This window comes from Mizuhopecten yessoensis, unplaced genomic scaffold, assembly GCF_002113885.1.
Source record: "Mizuhopecten yessoensis strain PY_sf001 unplaced genomic scaffold, ASM211388v2 scaffold10591, whole genome shotgun sequence".
Lineage (NCBI taxonomy): Eukaryota > Metazoa > Mollusca > Bivalvia > Pectinida > Pectinidae > Mizuhopecten > Mizuhopecten yessoensis.
In genome coordinates, this window is record NW_018408623.1 from 129224 (window position 1) to 147267 (window position 18044).

Consider the following 18044-nt stretch of genomic DNA (forward strand, 5'->3'; position numbering starts at 1 on the left):
TAGAAAACTTTAACATAAAATGGCTAAGTATCTATACTGGCATGTCCTCACTGTTATAGTGTTTATCAAGGTCGTACGCTTCGCGAGAACTAAAGTGTTGACATTATTTCTGCCGCCAACCCTTTGTTTGTTCTGCTGGAGAATGGCTTTTTCTATAGCATGTGGACTTTGTGATAACGCGTCTAATTTATCTTCAACATACTATCTGGGACTATTCACAGAAAATAAAGGTATCGACCGGTTCCCTGTGTCTAACCAACGATCGTTTGGGTATCAGACGATAACCCAGACCTAACGCTATGAATGTAACTCCCTTCTTGGGAAGTTGTTTCCTACAAACAGAACCTTACACTATTTACTGTTTTTATTTGTGTAGTGTTTCCTTTGTTAAAAAAGGCAATGTTCGTGGTTTCAAGATTGATAAATTTGGAATAGAACACGATTAGAAACATTCAACGTCGTGTTAAATTCCGGATCAAAATTACCGTGAAAATTTCGAAAATTAAAATGGCTGCTATTATAACCTTAAATGTATTAGTGCTAGTGCTATGAGCGCTGTAACTCGATTATATTTTAAAAGATATATACATGTATATAATCGCGTTAGTAGAAGAAGAGAGTCAGAAACTATTTAACGTTATTGATAATATTTATTTACTTTTTTTAGAAAGCGGGGTATATAGAAAACCGTCTTGTAACTTGGACACTTTTATGTCATTGACTGAGGTAGTTTCTTTAAAATATTTTCTGACGGTGAAGCAAATATAAAGGATGAAATATTACGCTTGCAAACGAAAACTCGTAACTGAAACCTAATCACTTATTGTCAGTGGTGTATCAAAATGTGTCATACCGGGATTTTGTATTATGACAAAAAAAAAAAAATTCTTATTACTTTTCACTGGTCATTTTACGGTAGAACATTTTTTATCTCTGAATTATATTTCTGTTATTTAATCTTATACATGAACTTAACTGGGTTTATATACTAAATGCGATATTATTCAATCTCCCCTTTGAAACAAAAAGGGGGTTTATACTATTCCTAAAGAAATGAATGATTTAAAGTAACTTCGATGATATTTACATTACATTTCGAAATCAATTTCCCAATGTTCATGTTTTTATAATGGCTGTGCTGTAAGAGGTCTGTAGTCTAAAGAACCGTGTCACATAATACATATAATGAAAATCACTAATTGTCACGTAATGATATGTTTCGTGCTAATTCGTTTAGATTTTATACAAATTACAATGAGTGTTTTCCTTTCACAAGTTTAAGTGGCACGATAAGAAGTAATAACGTTTAGGTGATTTGATTTAAACATCTTTTATTGCCTTTTTTACATAGCAATGGAATTGGGTACAAGTCGTACAACTTATATCAAGCCCTTTCCCTGTACAATAATAATAATAAAAAATCATGATGGCAGAACTACGAAAACAAGCTATGTATGATAAATTAATTAATAAGTTGACATACATACACCCACAAATTCCGCACCCAACCACACGCATGCGCACAAATATAAACATGCACGTGTAGATAAAGAAAGAGAGATATAGGTCCTATAGCGGGAGGGGAGAGAGGGGGGATAGAGGGAAGAGGGTGTTAGAGAGTCCGATTTTTTAAGATTACTGGATAAGTACTGCAACAATACAGTAAATTTAAGAATATATATATCAGACCACGTGGTTGTTCTTTCTCCATGCGAACGGAACTAACTATACTATTCGCTGTTCACAACTTTCTTTTGATCAAATGCTCATCACTTCCCGTGCTATTTTAATTCACTCCGCTCTTGCTGGTATTTCCGTTTCAACTAATCCGTCCGCACAGATGAACATTGAGCTGTTTAATTTGTATTTCACAACACCAGTAATAGTGTCGTGTTGTCCTTCCAGGTCAGTGGTAGTCTCGATACTTTTGTCATTTGATGCTGTGAGGTTAGTTATAGTTTAATTATTTCTGGCATGTAACAAGAATGAATTTAAATTTCAACAATAATATTTTCGTAAATCTATAAAAAAAATATATATATATCCTTTATAATCGGCTAATAATATGTCTAATATTGTTTCATACACTTAGTCAATGTACCATCGATAAAGAAAAGAAATACTTACAAGCATTCCCATCCATTGTTTCATTTACAAAAACATGTTTTTTGTGTGGCTTGAATGCCTATGTTTGCATTAAAAGAAATGACAAAATCGTAGATTTATGTGTTTTAATCATTTATTGTTGGTTGTAAATAATATTTAAATGGTCCGTAGCAATAACTTTTACATCCATCCCTACAACAGGCCTCGCCTAGCGGGCACGGGTTGTCAAGGTCACACTGAGAGAAACACTTGCCAGCTCCTGGCGGATGTGACGTACGGTCCACGTGAGCACCACACTTTGGAATAATGTCTGTACAACTTGCGCAGTAGCCGTAGGTACAGCATTTCTGATATGGCTTGCAATGATAATCGTTCGCACAGTCGGATATACATCTTAAAGACACATTTCGCTGCGCCAAAAGCGGATGTGGACACAGGCCTGCTCGAGCACGCATGGACGCTGAAATAAAAGAGAAAGCAACGCTATCATTAAGAGTACCGTACAAGTATACTGACGGCAAAACCAGGAAAACATAGCAAAATATAAAGATAACGGTCAAGGTAACATCTTTAACCACAGAAACAGTAGTTGGTTTGTATGCTAAAGAAAGTATCTACTACAGTACCAAAGCTTCATGGATACAAATAAAACAAAATAGTATTTCGCGTACGGTCCAACAAATTGGCTTGTATATAACACGTTTCTTTCTCGCGTGTTTGGTACAAGATTATGAATACAAATATTCGACTGTTAAACGATTTTAGATTATTAACGCCTACAAAACATGAAATAACAACCATTATTTCTTATCTTAAAAGTCATCCACTACGTCGTAAAAAAAAAACACACATAAAACTAAACAAAATTAACCAAATAAACAATAAGGTAACAAGGTCCACCGGAAAGTGAACCCACAATGATGCCTCCAGTGACATCCTGGACACAATTGTGGTGACCTAAAACTTACCGTTCTGTACAATAACCACTAGCATAAATAATGCAAACACAGTCCGAAGAATGGCCTTGATGGTCTTCATTCTTGACCGGATCTGGAAATTAAAAACATGCATTCAGATAGTGTTCAAAATCAAGAGTCAGGTATACAAATGATGTTCAACGAGTAATCGTGAAATACCAGATACATGACTTTTATGACAGATATGTTTAAGAAACTGCCTTTCAAAAGGAAAACATTGATGATTTTTTTTATAATCTTCTCGAGTGTTTTCATAATTTCACGATTACCTACTTTTTTAGAGAATATCAACATTTATTTTGTGTATCATTATCAAGTAATATTTACTGAGCCACTAGTCTGTTTAAAGGTGAGAAAGATATTTCCTGTTCTTGTCTGTTTGCATACATTTGTACATTTCATTTCACATAATAAATTACATGAATATACACATTTTAAATCAAAGTACATGTATTCTCTTTCAAAAGCTAAAAACCCGAACCATAAATTCCTGAACATATTCATTAATCTATGTGAAGTATTATTTTTGCTAATATTTGCTGTTTTAATTAGTCATTAAACAAAATCTGTATCGAGAGTATGATACCTTATTTAATAAGATGTGACAATGTAACATTATGTGAAAATATAAAGTGTAATTGAAATGATAAATCTTGACTTCACTGGTTAAAAACGTAAAGGAAATTGTTTCTTGTGTTGCCAATGAAGTATCATATTTTAAAGTGACAATAACGATAACTAGTTATTTTTCAGTTAACTGACCTATTAGAAAGCCATATTTCATGTGAAAAATAATAAATTATCGAAAAATAATAAACCCTCCTGATTTTATATTTCTAAACATTTTCCTCCTGTTGGTAAGTATGAATACTAGAAAAGTTATGTATCACAACCAGTAAGTGTGAAGTTTCGGTGACTAGTTCAAATAATCACACGTCATTGAAACGTCACACAGACATGCCATTTTTCAACGAGTAATGCAACATGTTCAAAGGACATGTAACGTGATAAAAAAAAGTATTCCTTGATATATATGAGTAACATAATTATATTCCTAGAATATTAATCGTATCATAATGTGCAACTAGTTGTTACGTCATAGGAACACATGCTCGATTACAAGAACGGTGTCAGCGATTGCAGATAGCCCGGGTTTCCTCTGACTTTTACGCCAGATTTAGACATTGGTATCTCTCTGTCAAAATGTCCTCAGTCTGGTGTCGGGGCCAGAGGAAACTTGGGCTACGAATGCAGACAATACTAAACATTTTAGTGACAACTTATCGACGTGAAAATTTCAATATAATTTGACAAAATGTATTTCTGACAATATACGTTATTTGCGTTTTATGGCGGAAATATGTTAATTGGGACGTAGTGTATGATTGAATACCACACTGTTGCGTATGCAATAAAACGTGCACGCATTAACCAAATTTCTGTCAAGTTTATCACAAATTACATATTTGTACCACATGCAAATTATACAATGTCTGCTAAAGTTTTAACTGTTAATTAAATCAAAACTTCCAAATTCATTCAGAATTCCGCATCATGAAATTAAATTAAATGTTTTTTTTATACATACTTTTGACTATTCAGACTTATTTGTGTGTTTCAAGTTGAGAATGGCCGTTTGCATCTTGCTTATGAGAAAGGCCCTTTTCAATTTTATTCTTCGTTTTAATCTGATTGAAGTAAGATTTTTTACTTTGATATTAATTAACGCAAAATGAGTAGTTAAGTATTGCGCAAGAGTTCTGATACATTATATCGGTGAATCCTATGAATATTCATGAGTAAGCTTAGTGCGATGTAGCTATTGTTTCAACCGGATACCATGAACTTGTGCTATTTCAGTTTTTAAAGCCATACATCACCATGCATCATGGTTGCTCCATTACGTAAGCAGCAGTAGCTTTTAATCAGGATATAGCGGTTATTCTAATTCATTTAAATTGTAACACGGTATTTGATTGGCTAAATGACCATGACTGGCCTCGAAACGTCATAAAAATAATACCGTCACGAAAAATTGTTTGACTCTGAATGGTCAATAAAATTCCATCCTAATTTGTTTGTTACTGTCGACACTGACTAATCCACGGCTGAGTAACTCAGATTCCTAAAAACGCACAAAATTGTCCTAAAATCATCGTTCCTTTCAGGGGTTTTAGCTTAAATAAATTAGGGGATTACCCATCTGCTTTGTTTGTAGGTTTTGTTTTTTTCGTCGATATGTCGTAATTATACTGTTGCAAATATCCGTTTTACTGGGAACGCAGATACTAGTACATGACGTCTTTGTTTCATCATCGCAATAACACTATACAAGTCATCCTCGATACTTCAGGGTTTAGCTGAATTTCGTTCTCTGCACGCCTGGAATATGTCATAGCAAAATTAAGGCACGCGGCTAGCTATTTGATTGGTCTCAAATAGAATAAATCTGCCCAACTGCTAAGCTAATACCCGTCCTTTGAAATTTACTGAGTAGTGACCCCGACTTAAAAGCCGGTCAATTTTACCGTTATGCGGCCGACAGATTCTTTTGATGTATATCAAAGGATCAACCTAGTCTCCTCATCTCATCTACAAGGTGGTGCATTCTGAGCCTTCGAATTTGCTATGACATACATTGTATTCAAGGAGTGCAGAGAGCGTAAGTTAGCGTAACCCCTGGAGTATCCGGCTTACCAGAACCCTCCCCTCTGTCTCAGGTTTTTCGCTGCACCCGAGCATGTTCGCATGTTCTGAGTTGTAGGAACCTCGGGTTACCTGCACATTTTCCTAAATTTGACGGGAGATATCACGACAGGTGCTATATATCGGGCATGGCATACTTGCCCTCCTAAACACACATTATTTCGACACATTATTGTTGTGGTGGTTATTTCTTGTTTTGATGCCACTTAAGTTCTTGCTGTTGTATTTGTCTAATTTGTCTGAGTGTTTTGACATGAAATGGTTTCGTCTATTTTGCTTTAGTTCACAAATGCATATTTATTTGTGTCAATTGTTTGATAAGAATCATAGAAATATATAGTTAATCTAAAAATCCTGAAATGTAACTAGTATGTTTTTCTTCTTTCATTTCCTGTGTAGGCATATTGTTAACAATAGTTCTGTACCCTAACTACCAAAACATAGGACATGAACGACAAACGATATACCTGTATTGTACACGAGTAGAAACCAAAGAAAAAAATTCGTAAGTAATAAGATCGTAGGCATTAATCACGATATGTCAGGTTTTTCTATCAAAATGATTTCAATCTACGCTACAAAATTGTTTTTAAATATCCTGATTAACACCTTTTTACATGTCTGTCTTTATCAACAATTAGGTTGCATCGTTTTTTTACCGATATTTCATTTCCTGGAGTTGACGGGAGACATTTAGATGGGTGTCAGGAGTATCTGATTTAAACCATGGCGTGTCATGATGCTAGATTTTACGTCTCACATTTTCCTGTTACCCACAGTTGTTATTTCGTTTTGACATTGATCTCTATAAGTACGTGACTTTTTTCGAATCTATTGTTATCTAATAAACTTTATTTTCTCCCTGCTTTATCATAACAGTATAAAGATTTCATAAATTAACACTGCTAAACGTGAGTTTATCCATCGTTCCTTAATAGTAGAAACGTTCACATATTTACTAAACGTGTTTTTATCCCCACGTTGTGATTATTGTATTAGCTCTCATATCAACCCTACTAACGGTAATTTACCCTTGTGTAATTATTGCGTTAGCTCTCATATCAACCCCACTAAAGGCAATTTACCCCTGTGTAATTATTGCATTAGCTCTCGTGTCAACCCCACTAAAGGTAATTTACCCCTGTGTAATTATTGCATTAGCTCACATGTCAACCCCACTAAAGGTAATTTACCCCTGTGTAATTATTGTATTAGCTCTCATATCAACCCCACTAAAGGTAATTTACCCCTGTGTAATTATTGCATTAGCTCACATGTCAACCCCACTAAAGGTAATTTACCCCTGTGTAATTATTGTATTAGCTCTCATATCAACCCCACTAAAGGTAATTTACCCCTGTGTAATTATTGCATTAGCTCACATGTCAACCCCACTAAAGGTAATTTACCCCTGTGTAATTATTGTATTAGCTCTCATATCAACCCCACTAAAGGTAATTTACCCCTGTGTAATTATTGCATTAGCTCACATGTCAACCCCACTAAAGGTAATTTACCCCTGTGTAATTATTGTATTAGCTCTCATATCAACCCCACTAAAGGTAATTTACCCCTGTGTAATTATTGCATTAGCTCACATGTCAACCCCACTAAAGGTAATTTACCCCTGTGTAATTATTGTATTAGCTCTCATATCAACCCCACTAAAGGTAATTTACCCCTGTGTAATTATTGTATTAGCTCTCATGTCAACCCCACTAAAGGTAATTTACCCCTGTGTAATTATTGTATTAGCTCTCATATCAACCCCACTAAAGGTAATTTACCCCTGTGTAATTATTGTATTAGCTCTCATGTCAACCCCACTAAAGGTAATTTACCCCTGTGTAATTATTGTATTAGCTCTCATATCAACCCCACTAAAGGTAATTTACCCCTGTGTAATTATTGTATTAGCTCTCATGTCAACCCCACTAAAGGTAATTTACCCCTGTGTAATTATTGTATTAGCTCTCATATCAACCCCACTAAAGGTAATTTACCCCTGTGTAATTATTGTATTAGCTCTCATGTCAACCCCACTAAAGGTAATTTACCCCTGTGTAATTATTGTATTAGCTCTCATATCAACCCCACTAAAGGTAATTTACCCCTGTGTAATTATTGTATTAGCTCTCATGTCAACCCCACTAAAGGTAATTTACCCCTGTGTAATTATTGTATTAGCTCTCATATCAACCCCACTAAAGGTAATTTACCCCTGTGTAATTATTGTATTAGCTCTCATGTCAACCCCACTAAAGGTAATTTACCCCTGTGTAATTATTGTATTAGCTCTCATATCAACCCCACTAAAGGTAATTTACCCCTGTGTAATTATTGTATTAGCTCTCATGTCAACCCCACTAAAGGTAATTTACCCCTGTGTAATTATTGTATTAGCTCTCATATCAACCCCACTAAAGGTAATTTACCCCTGTGTAATTATTGTATTAGCTCTCATGTCAACCCCACTAAAGGTAATTTACCCCTGTGTAATTATTGTATTAGCTCTCATATCAACCCCACTAAAGGTAATTTACCCCTGTGTAATTATTGTATTAGCTCTCATGTCAACCCCACTAAAGGTAATTTACCCCTGTGTAATTATTGTATTAGCTCTCATATCAACCCCACTAAAGGTAATTTACCCCTGTGTATTTATTGTATTAGCTCACATATCAACCCCACTAAAGGTAATTTACCCCTGTGTATTTATTGTATTAGCTCACATATCAACCCCACTAAAGGTAATTTACCCCTGTGTAATTATTGTATTAGCTCTCATATCAACCCCACTAAAGGTAATTTACCCCTGTGTAATTATTGTATTAGCTCTCATATCTTTCCTAAACGTAATGTTCTCCCTGCTTTTTATAGTTGTAGTTATCTAATTTACTACATGTAAATTCTCCCTACCTTATCATATAAGTAGCTCTCTAATATAACCTCTACTACATGTACTTTTCTCCCTACCTTATCATATAAGTAGCTCTCTAATATAACCTCTACTACATGTACTTTTCTCCCTGGGTTATCATATAAGTAGCTCTCTAATATAACCTCTACTACATGTACTTTTCTACCTACGTTATCATATAAGTAGCTCTCTAATATAACCTCTACTAAACATTATCGTTGTCCTACCTTACGTTATTACAGTCAGAGCTCTTATGTCTTAATTCTACTTAATGTAATTGTCCCTCAACGTTATGGTAGTAGTAAACTGTTTATATAATAGATTAAAGATTTGATTTGAACTGGAGAATTCGACAATCTGAATAATATGATGTTAGAGTGGTGACGATCGATAGACTTTGTTTATAACTGACTAATCAAGTAATTCATAGTTGGAAGAAAAGACTGGATAAGTTCTGGTCAAACCAGCAATAATCATACGATGACTTTAACACATCTGTTAGAAATGATAGCCAATCTAAATGGCCTGGTACCCCAGAGACATTATGGTACTATATCAGAAATGCATCCATCAGTTTTTTAATCACTATGGAAATCAACATAAACAAAATTACGGAATTTTTAAGTTTGAAATAATTCTAATCAATATATCAATATATCATTTGCGTATTTTGTTCTGCATAATATCAGCTGCAAACATTCAATATGTAAAAGATAGCATATATTCACTAAATTGAAAGTAATCTTGTCACAATGGATAACAATCTTGTAACATAATTTCCTTTATCGCATCGCATACAGAATTCTCAAAATATTATCAATGTATTGGCAAGCGTCAGTTTATCATATTTGTAACAATATGTTTTCTATGAAATTACAGTAGTTTAAGTAAAATGAAGTGAGTAACGTTACCTGTCTGTCAAGTCAGGTGTTGGGCGCAGCTACTACACGTATGAACTTCAGTATGGTTATATATAGCTGTATTAGAATTAATGTATATGTTAATTAGAGGTTAAATCAATTACAGTCGCTTAGATTAGGTAAAAAGACTACACGTTATTATAGAATATGGTTGGTCACCTTGTCAAAGCGTCATGGTCTGCGTGCTATAAGCATTGTTAGCTTGATAAACAATAAACTGAATTTTGATATTTAAAATTATATACTTCTAAATATGTACAAGAATTAAAATAAACATTAAGTTTTAGGTATTTCAACATCTCATTTTATTGCTTTAACTTATAATTTGTTTAAAAGATCATGTCGAAAGTAAAATTTCGTTCTTGCTGTTAAGTTTAGTATGCTTTTAAAACCTGTTCGTGATGATTTAAAATATATGAGAGACGTTTATCCTCAACACGTTCTCTTGAGGTTTGGAACCAGGTGAGATGTGATATTCACCTGATGTATCGTGTGGCTGACAGGTCGCCATGTTTTACTATAGAGTATGAACTTGACTTCAGGTTCAGGTTCAATATGTATATACGCACAGGCGTCCGTAAAGTACTAGTGGTGTGCGTGTATAGGAAATGCCGCTAGCAGGTCTGGGTGCAGTGTTACGTCATTGATTAAACATTCTTTTCGTTAATGATTCTTTGTTATAAAATTATTAACTTCATTCATTTTCATTTTATGTATTACTTAGCATGCACTATCAATCTACAGAAGAGAGATGTCACGTTATGACAGGTGAATTTGTTAGGCCTTCTTTTCATTGATGATTGTCACAAAATCTATCAACTTTCTCTCTTTTTTCATTTTATATATTTATGTATTGCTTAGCATATTTATCTATTTACATAAGTAAGATATCACGTCCTGTGTGTTCGACAAACTGCGTAAACTGATTTTAGACCGTTTACCATTCTTTTCGTTAATGCTTCTTCGTCACAAAATGTATTAACCCCTTCTTTATACATTTTCATTTTAATGTAGTACTTAGCATACATCATCTATCTACATATGTATAATGTCACGTTCTGACGTTTGCTCGACAGAATTTTATAACATTGATTTTAGACCGTTAACAATTTTTTCGATACTGATTTTTTTGTCACAAAATCTGTTAGTTTCTTTCATCGTCTTGTACTCCATGGTAAACATCATCTGTCTATATTTGTAAGATGTCACGTTATGACGTGTGAAATGGATTTTAGACCGCTAATCGTCCCTTTCGGTGCGTATTCTTTGTCACCAAATCTGTTTACTTCCTCCATTTTCATTTTTGTGTTACTTGCATTCAACGTGTTTGCATATGTCAGATGTTACATTCTGCGGTGTGAAATTGTGTGAAATTGACTTTAGACCGTTAACAGTTATTTTCTGTACTGATTCTTTTTCTGTACAGATTCTTTGTCACAAAATTTATAAGCTTCATTTTTTTCATTTATATAGTACTTAGCAGATAATAACTATCTACGTATGTAAAATTTCTTATCCTGACGTGTGTTCGACAAAATTTTATTAAACTGATTTTATACCGATTATAGTTTTTCGATACTGATTCTTTGCCACAAAATCTGTTAACTTCCTTCATTTTATGTATCACTCAGCGTACATTAATTGTCTACATATGTAAGACTTAACGCTCTGGCGTGTGACATTGTATGAAATATATTAAGACCGCTAACTGTTCCTTTCCATACAGATTCGTTCTCACAAAACTTCAATTGTTTTCATTTTTGTGGTTTTTGCATTCACCATAATTATGTTTGCATATGTAAAATTGTTTTAAATGGATTTTAGACCATTAAGTGTTCCTTTCCATACCGATTCGTTGTCACAAAATCTATTAACTTAATTCTTTTTGTGTATTACTTAGCATGAATTATCTGTCTACTTGTGTAAAATATCAGGTTCTGGCGGGTGAAATTGTGAAAATGATTTTTAGACCGTAAACCATTCAATTAATACCATTCCTGTTAATTTTTGATAACTTTTTAAATCAGGAAATTGCCACGCGGTCTATTGTTTACTAACTAAAATTGGTCTTTGAGGTTACTGAACATTGAGAATTTGAAAGGTCACTAACATGGTTTGAACATCTGACGTTATTGTGTGTCTGTATCGGGGCAGATTATATGAGTTAAAGGTGAATTCGTTTTCGATTGCACATTCGTATAGTCAAATCGGTGAACGTGAAAACTTGCCAATATTTAAAAAGACATGCGTGTATCGGTAACCACATAAAATGGCTACATGAGATTTTGCGCTTTTGAACAATTCAAGGAAAATATTTCAATTTATAAAAAGTAAAAGAAGTAAATTTTAAAAAACAATCTTTGATATATTTATTATATATGTTAATATATAGTGGACATGGATATCTATCCTTCAATTAATTCTTTACATTTGTACAGATGTACAGAGAGTTTGATAACAGAAACAAAATGAAATATACGATAGAATAGTCTGTCCTTGTCTAAAATAATCTAAAAAATCTGTCCTGAAATTAAACGGAAACAGAAAATTCATGCCAATTTCCTTGTTTGTTTTTGTATTTCATGGCATCACGTTCGGTAGTATTGTTTACGTTGTTGACAGAAACTGGGTGTCGGAACGTTGGTTACAGAAACAGGGTGTCGGAACGTTGATTACAGAAACTGGGTGTCGGAACGTTGGTTACAGAAACTGGGTGTCGGAACGTTGATTACAGAAACAGGGTGTCGGAACGTTGATTACAGAAACTGGGTGTCGGAACGTTGATTACAATACCCTCATTGTATTTAATACAATGGCACTTTACGTGGCTTTGATGGCAAGCTGGATTCGTTAAATATATGAAGTAACTTTATTCCTGCATTAGAGTTTCGTAAACATAATTGAATAAATACATAGTCAGACTGTGTCACAAACAGATCAATTGTCATTATGGATATCAATTCTAGTCCGGTATCAATTGTCATTATGGATATCAATTCTAGTCCGGTATCAATTGTCATTATGGATATCAATTCTAGTCCGGTATCAATTGTCATTATGGATATCAATTCTAGTCCGGTATCAATTGTCATTATGGATATCAATTCTAGTCCGGTATCAATTGTCATTATGGATATCAATTCTAGTCCGGTATCAATTGTCATTATGGATATCAATTCTAGTCCGGTATCAATTGTCATTATGGATATCAATTCTAGTCCGGTATCAATTGTCATTATGGATATCAATTCTAGTCCGGTATCAATTGTCATTATGGATATCCATTCTAGTCCGGTATCAATTGTCATTATGGATATCCATTCTAGTCCGGTATCAATTGTCATTATGGATATCCATTCTAGTCCGGTATCAATTGTCATTATGGATATCCATTCTAGTCCGGTATCAATTGTCATTATGGATATCCATTCTAGTCCGGTATCAATTGTCATTATGGATATCCATTCTAGTCCGGTATCAATTGTCATTATGGATATCAATTCTAGTCCGGTATCATTTTTCCTAGCTACTATTAAAAAAATAGATAAATGGATAAAAATAAAAGTAATTATCTCTGTGCCTATGGACTCGTTCGGATGCAGGTTTGCAATAAGGAGTGGATGTTTATTTTATTGGATTTTATATCTTTCATATTGAAATACAAGCCACAGCTGCTGTACTCAGAAATGTAATTTTCATCAAATGATACAATAATTTGTTTACGAAAAAGTCTACAACATGAAGCAATGGAGATTTTCCCAATAATATTCTTAAAAACACTTCGTGTCATAGAGGTTCTGAATACATCTGATGTGCGTCATGTATGAATCATGGAGTGTGTGATAAGGTTAAGGTTGGAAATAATTGCTCATCGTTTAAATATAACACTCCATATTTGTAGTAAGGTGGTGAAAATAGATAACATTTTCGTCTGATTTGAAAGCAATATCTTCGAATAATTTCTAACTATGTGCGTTATAATATTCTTACATGTCCGCAACTCATGATTTTTACATTACTTGGTTTGCAATTTAGTCATATCTTGATCTTGTCTTGTTTGCTGTCACTTCCTTGATCAATATCAATAAGGACTCTGGACAACCTTTAACCTTAGTATGAAATTACTAATGATTGTACACACACAAGTAAATAGTTACACAACTCATAATTAAAAACATAATGTCGGTTTATTCTCAGACTTTGGGTGATCGTAAGATTTTTTTGGGGTTTTTTATTTTTTGATTATTTATTCAACAAAATGTAACATATATTGCCTTCAAGCTATCTATTTCGCTACCCATTCCGACAAGGAAAGAGAAACCATTAGAAGAGCAGAGTGGGACATAGTGAAAATTATCAACGTTTGCGCTTTTGAACTGACATTAAAAGCAAATATTGATAAGAAACAGATTTTAGTTATAGGAAACCTATTCATAGATTACCAAATGATAAGTTTCCATGATAAATTTTGGAATTATGTCTTACAAGGATGGCGTAAGGTGAGTGAAGGGGGAAACAGTAACCGGAAAATATTTGTTACTTCCAGTATTGTGCAATAATACAACCGAAATAGGTGACGACACGTCCCTTATTTTACAGGGCTGGAAAAGGGGGTGTAATTCATAAATGGTATAATTCACGAAAAAAAAAATTCTTCCATCTGAAGACAAAACATAATTTCCCTCAAAGTTAATTGATAACAACGAAATAATTCTGTAATTTAGAAACTAGATTTTAATTTGAACAATAAACTACATTTACTTATGTGGCATGTCAAACGTTGCAATATTCAATAATTTTATATTGCGACGTTTGACACGCCATATACAATCCAACATATACTTTGAGATACCATCCAACATATACTTTGAGATACCATCCAACATATACTTTGAGATACCATCCAACATTTACTTTGAGGTTGCACTTGTGTTGCAAAGGATATTTTTCTGAAATTTTAACGTTGGCTGCAAAATACATGAAGCATCCCACTTAACCTGACCACACTACTTAACACAATGTAAAGAGCAAATCTGAAAAGTATAATTTTGAATACCAAACATGTAGACAACAATTTACATTCAAAGTACTTACCTTGATCGCATAATTTAAAAAACAAAACTCTATAATCTAAAGAATACTTAGCCAAAACAAAACAAAAACAAAAAATATTTGTACGATAGTTTTGTTGTTAATTCCTTTCACCAGCTGCTGGCCAAGTTAAAAATTATACATTTAAATCTTTTTTTTAAACGTGATTTATACATCTGCACTAAATCCTAAATGTATTACCGGAAAAAGTCTCTTTCTTACCTCCTTTTGTTGTTTTCGGCTTCCATCGCTTCCCTTGTTTCTACTTTACTTAGCTCTTCACTTAACCATGTCACCAGCTACATTCAGCCTACCCTTTTCAAGTAATACCAGTAAACTACAATACTAAAAACAACGCCCTATACTATTTGGTCCGATATGTAACTGAGCCTATAATTATCACCCTAATTAAGGCAGCATTGAGCTAAGCAATTGCTAACTAAAACTGTCTTCACATAAACATTGTGTAGGTATCTGGCTTCAATAAAAACAAAATAAGGATGAGGATTGGTTTTAGAAGAAAAATAATCCTAGCTGGCGTTCTTGTCTAGCTTAACTCGTACTGTCTGCTATCCCTCCACTGATGTTGTGATGTGTTATTATTGGATAGTAGTAGAGACATTATTCACAGAAGCCTATATATATAGCTACTGCATTTGCTGATGTATGTTTTGGAATATTTGATGGAAAGTAAAGCTATCAGTATATGCTCATTTTCCGTACGGCCATCGGGTCCATATGGAACCGAGTTGGAATAGTATAGGGAATCAAGAACTTCTACACTTGGTATTGTTAACGAGATTATGTTGATTCAACACGATGTATGCAACATTTGCTTCAACAGTCAATTTGCAAGTTATACCACGGAACTATCTAAGTCCGTGGTTATACCAATAATTCCTTCTGAACATTTTGCAAGTTTTCGTGGTGAAATTATAACCAATGCTATGTTGATAGATTTGTATTGAAATTTATTTAGTTGTTAAAATGGGCCAATTAGTGCCTTGCCCTCATGCGTTTCTGTCGACCACAGACTTTGAGTAAAATGTTTTTTGAAAAGCATGACAACCGTTACGGACTCGTTAGAAATCAGCACAAAAGTATGATCCAACATAATTTTACCGTAAAAGTTTATCCTGTATAAAAAAATACCCACAGAAACTACAATAAGTCTGCTACAATGGTGCGATACCTGCGTATATGAATTTGTATTAATATTCTGATCAACAATTAAGGGGAGTAACTCTTTCAACCTAATGCAATGTATAAACCGTTGTTCCACTGACAACTTATAATAATCAAATTAGAGAGATTAATTCAATTGATCTTACTTACGATATACGGCAGTAAATATCCATCTATAACTACGGTTGTTGCCGGTTGTTTACTATTTTCACAAAAACTTTTAAAGAAGGCCTAATTTATCTCGGAAGTTCGTGTAAATGCGTGACGTCGCTAAAGTTCTATTAAAAGTCCAGGTAAGTTCCTAACCCCTGCAGACACTTCATTCCATGACAAAAAAAAAACCATTATGATGAATATATATTTTCATTATTAAATTTTGTTGATAACATGTAATTTTTGTTTCGCTATATCAGTGTGTGTATACAGGCAGATAGAACTTTTCCTGAATACCTGACACTGTTAGCTAAACTATATAAGCATTTTTTTTAATCAATGTTTACTAAATATCTGCCATAGGGCGTGCGTCGGTATGTTTTTTTCGCCTCAAGAATTTCATTTTGTAATGCACGACGGAAATTTCAAGCTAAGACCGGTTTTAAAATTGTATTATAATGAAAGAAATGTACCCGTTAAATAATTCACCATATCTTGCAGACCATATGCGAAAATGATGACAATATTGAAACCACAGACTCATAAAGTAGCATAAATATCCGACTATAACTATGTTTGGAGCCGGTTATTTATTATTTTCACAAAAATGTAATATTTCGCAAACTTTTCGTAAGGCCACATTTTAAAAGTAATTTATCTCGGTAATGTTTGTAAATTGGTGACGTTGATCTAACCAGAGACTTATATACTGGCTTTAATATATATATATATATCTGCTCTAATTAAAGTTCTATCAAAATTCCACGTAACTTCTGCTGACATTTATTTCTATGACATAAAAACTGAATGAACCATATATAATACGAATGCATATGGTTTAAATATCTGGCAGACTATCGTCGTTAATTGAACGTAAGAAGGGATACTTTTTCGGTATAAATACAACAATCTCTTGCAAATGATGCAAAAAGTTAACAAATATGTCTTTTATTGCAGCAGGTGGACTGCCGAGGATCGTCGCAATTTGCACCTCCCTACATGAGTTAGCAAGAACAACATACACATGCACCGGATAATCGTTGACTATCTTGGTGAAAAGTTCATCACGTAGAGTTAGCAACGTGGGACTACGGCAGTCTAATAACAATGCGCAACTGCATCTTCTACAAAGATATTGCACTGGGCACATGATAGTTAGGTCACAATTAGGTGAAATCCCCAATGCTTTGCAAAGTTTTTTGCATGTTGTGTTGAGATCAGGGCAAACATTTGGATAGGTACCATAGTGGCGAAGGGCTGATCTCGCACTGTAGGTGTTTAAATCTTAAGAACTCATCACAAGCATTGAGACGTTCACTCCTGTGCGAGGAGTACTTGCCTAATACGACACCTTTTGTGAAGTGTTTCCAATAGTTTTTAACCGAGAAAAACCCAGATTGCAAAAATTGGTACAAAAAGTCTTGTAGATCATATTGGTGAAGCATGTTCCAGATGTCTCGAACAAAGCCTTTTCCGTTACAACAAATGCCAAACTATTCATGAAAATAATCGAAGTAAGAACAATCTCTTTGTTGTAAAACGTGCATCTGTTCTGCATAAAGCAGAAAAGAATCGAAGTTTCGATAACTCAATGTTTAGACGTATGGACGTAAGTCCAACCATACTAAGGACAATATCTGATCTAGTGCGCCGCGGAAAACGTTGAATAAGCTTTGCACACAAATGATGAACTCTTTCAATGCGATTCCATTCGGTCTCGGAGAGTGAATACCATGCAGAGTTCACAGCCAAAAAGACTACATGGCATTACAATTGTTTTATACATCTTAGCACCGGTCAAAGGGTTGATTCCAGTACCAAATAAGTTTCAGTTAAGCAAGGCAAAACATTGACCACGTAGCTTGTGAACAATCTCATTGACATCTGGACAGCCTGGTTTGAACTTGTCCAAAAAGATACCGACATGTTTACAATATCTAGATTCAGGGAGAGCTTTGTTGCCGAGACCCCATCTGTGTGTGATCT

The 18044-nt window shown here is 34.1% G+C and overlaps 1 long non-coding RNA gene across 1 annotated transcript; it reads right to left on the minus strand.

Annotated features, from left to right (window-relative positions):
• Positions 1-2230: 2230 nt before the first annotated feature.
• On the minus strand, positions 2231-9666 carry LOC110461212. The gene is made up of 3 exons (XR_002464096.1): positions 9621-9666; positions 3075-3156; positions 2231-2566 (listed from the first exon to the last, which is right to left on the minus strand). It is a non-coding gene; the product is annotated as an uncharacterized LOC110461212 (long non-coding RNA).
• Positions 9667-18044: the final 8378 nt, after the last annotated feature.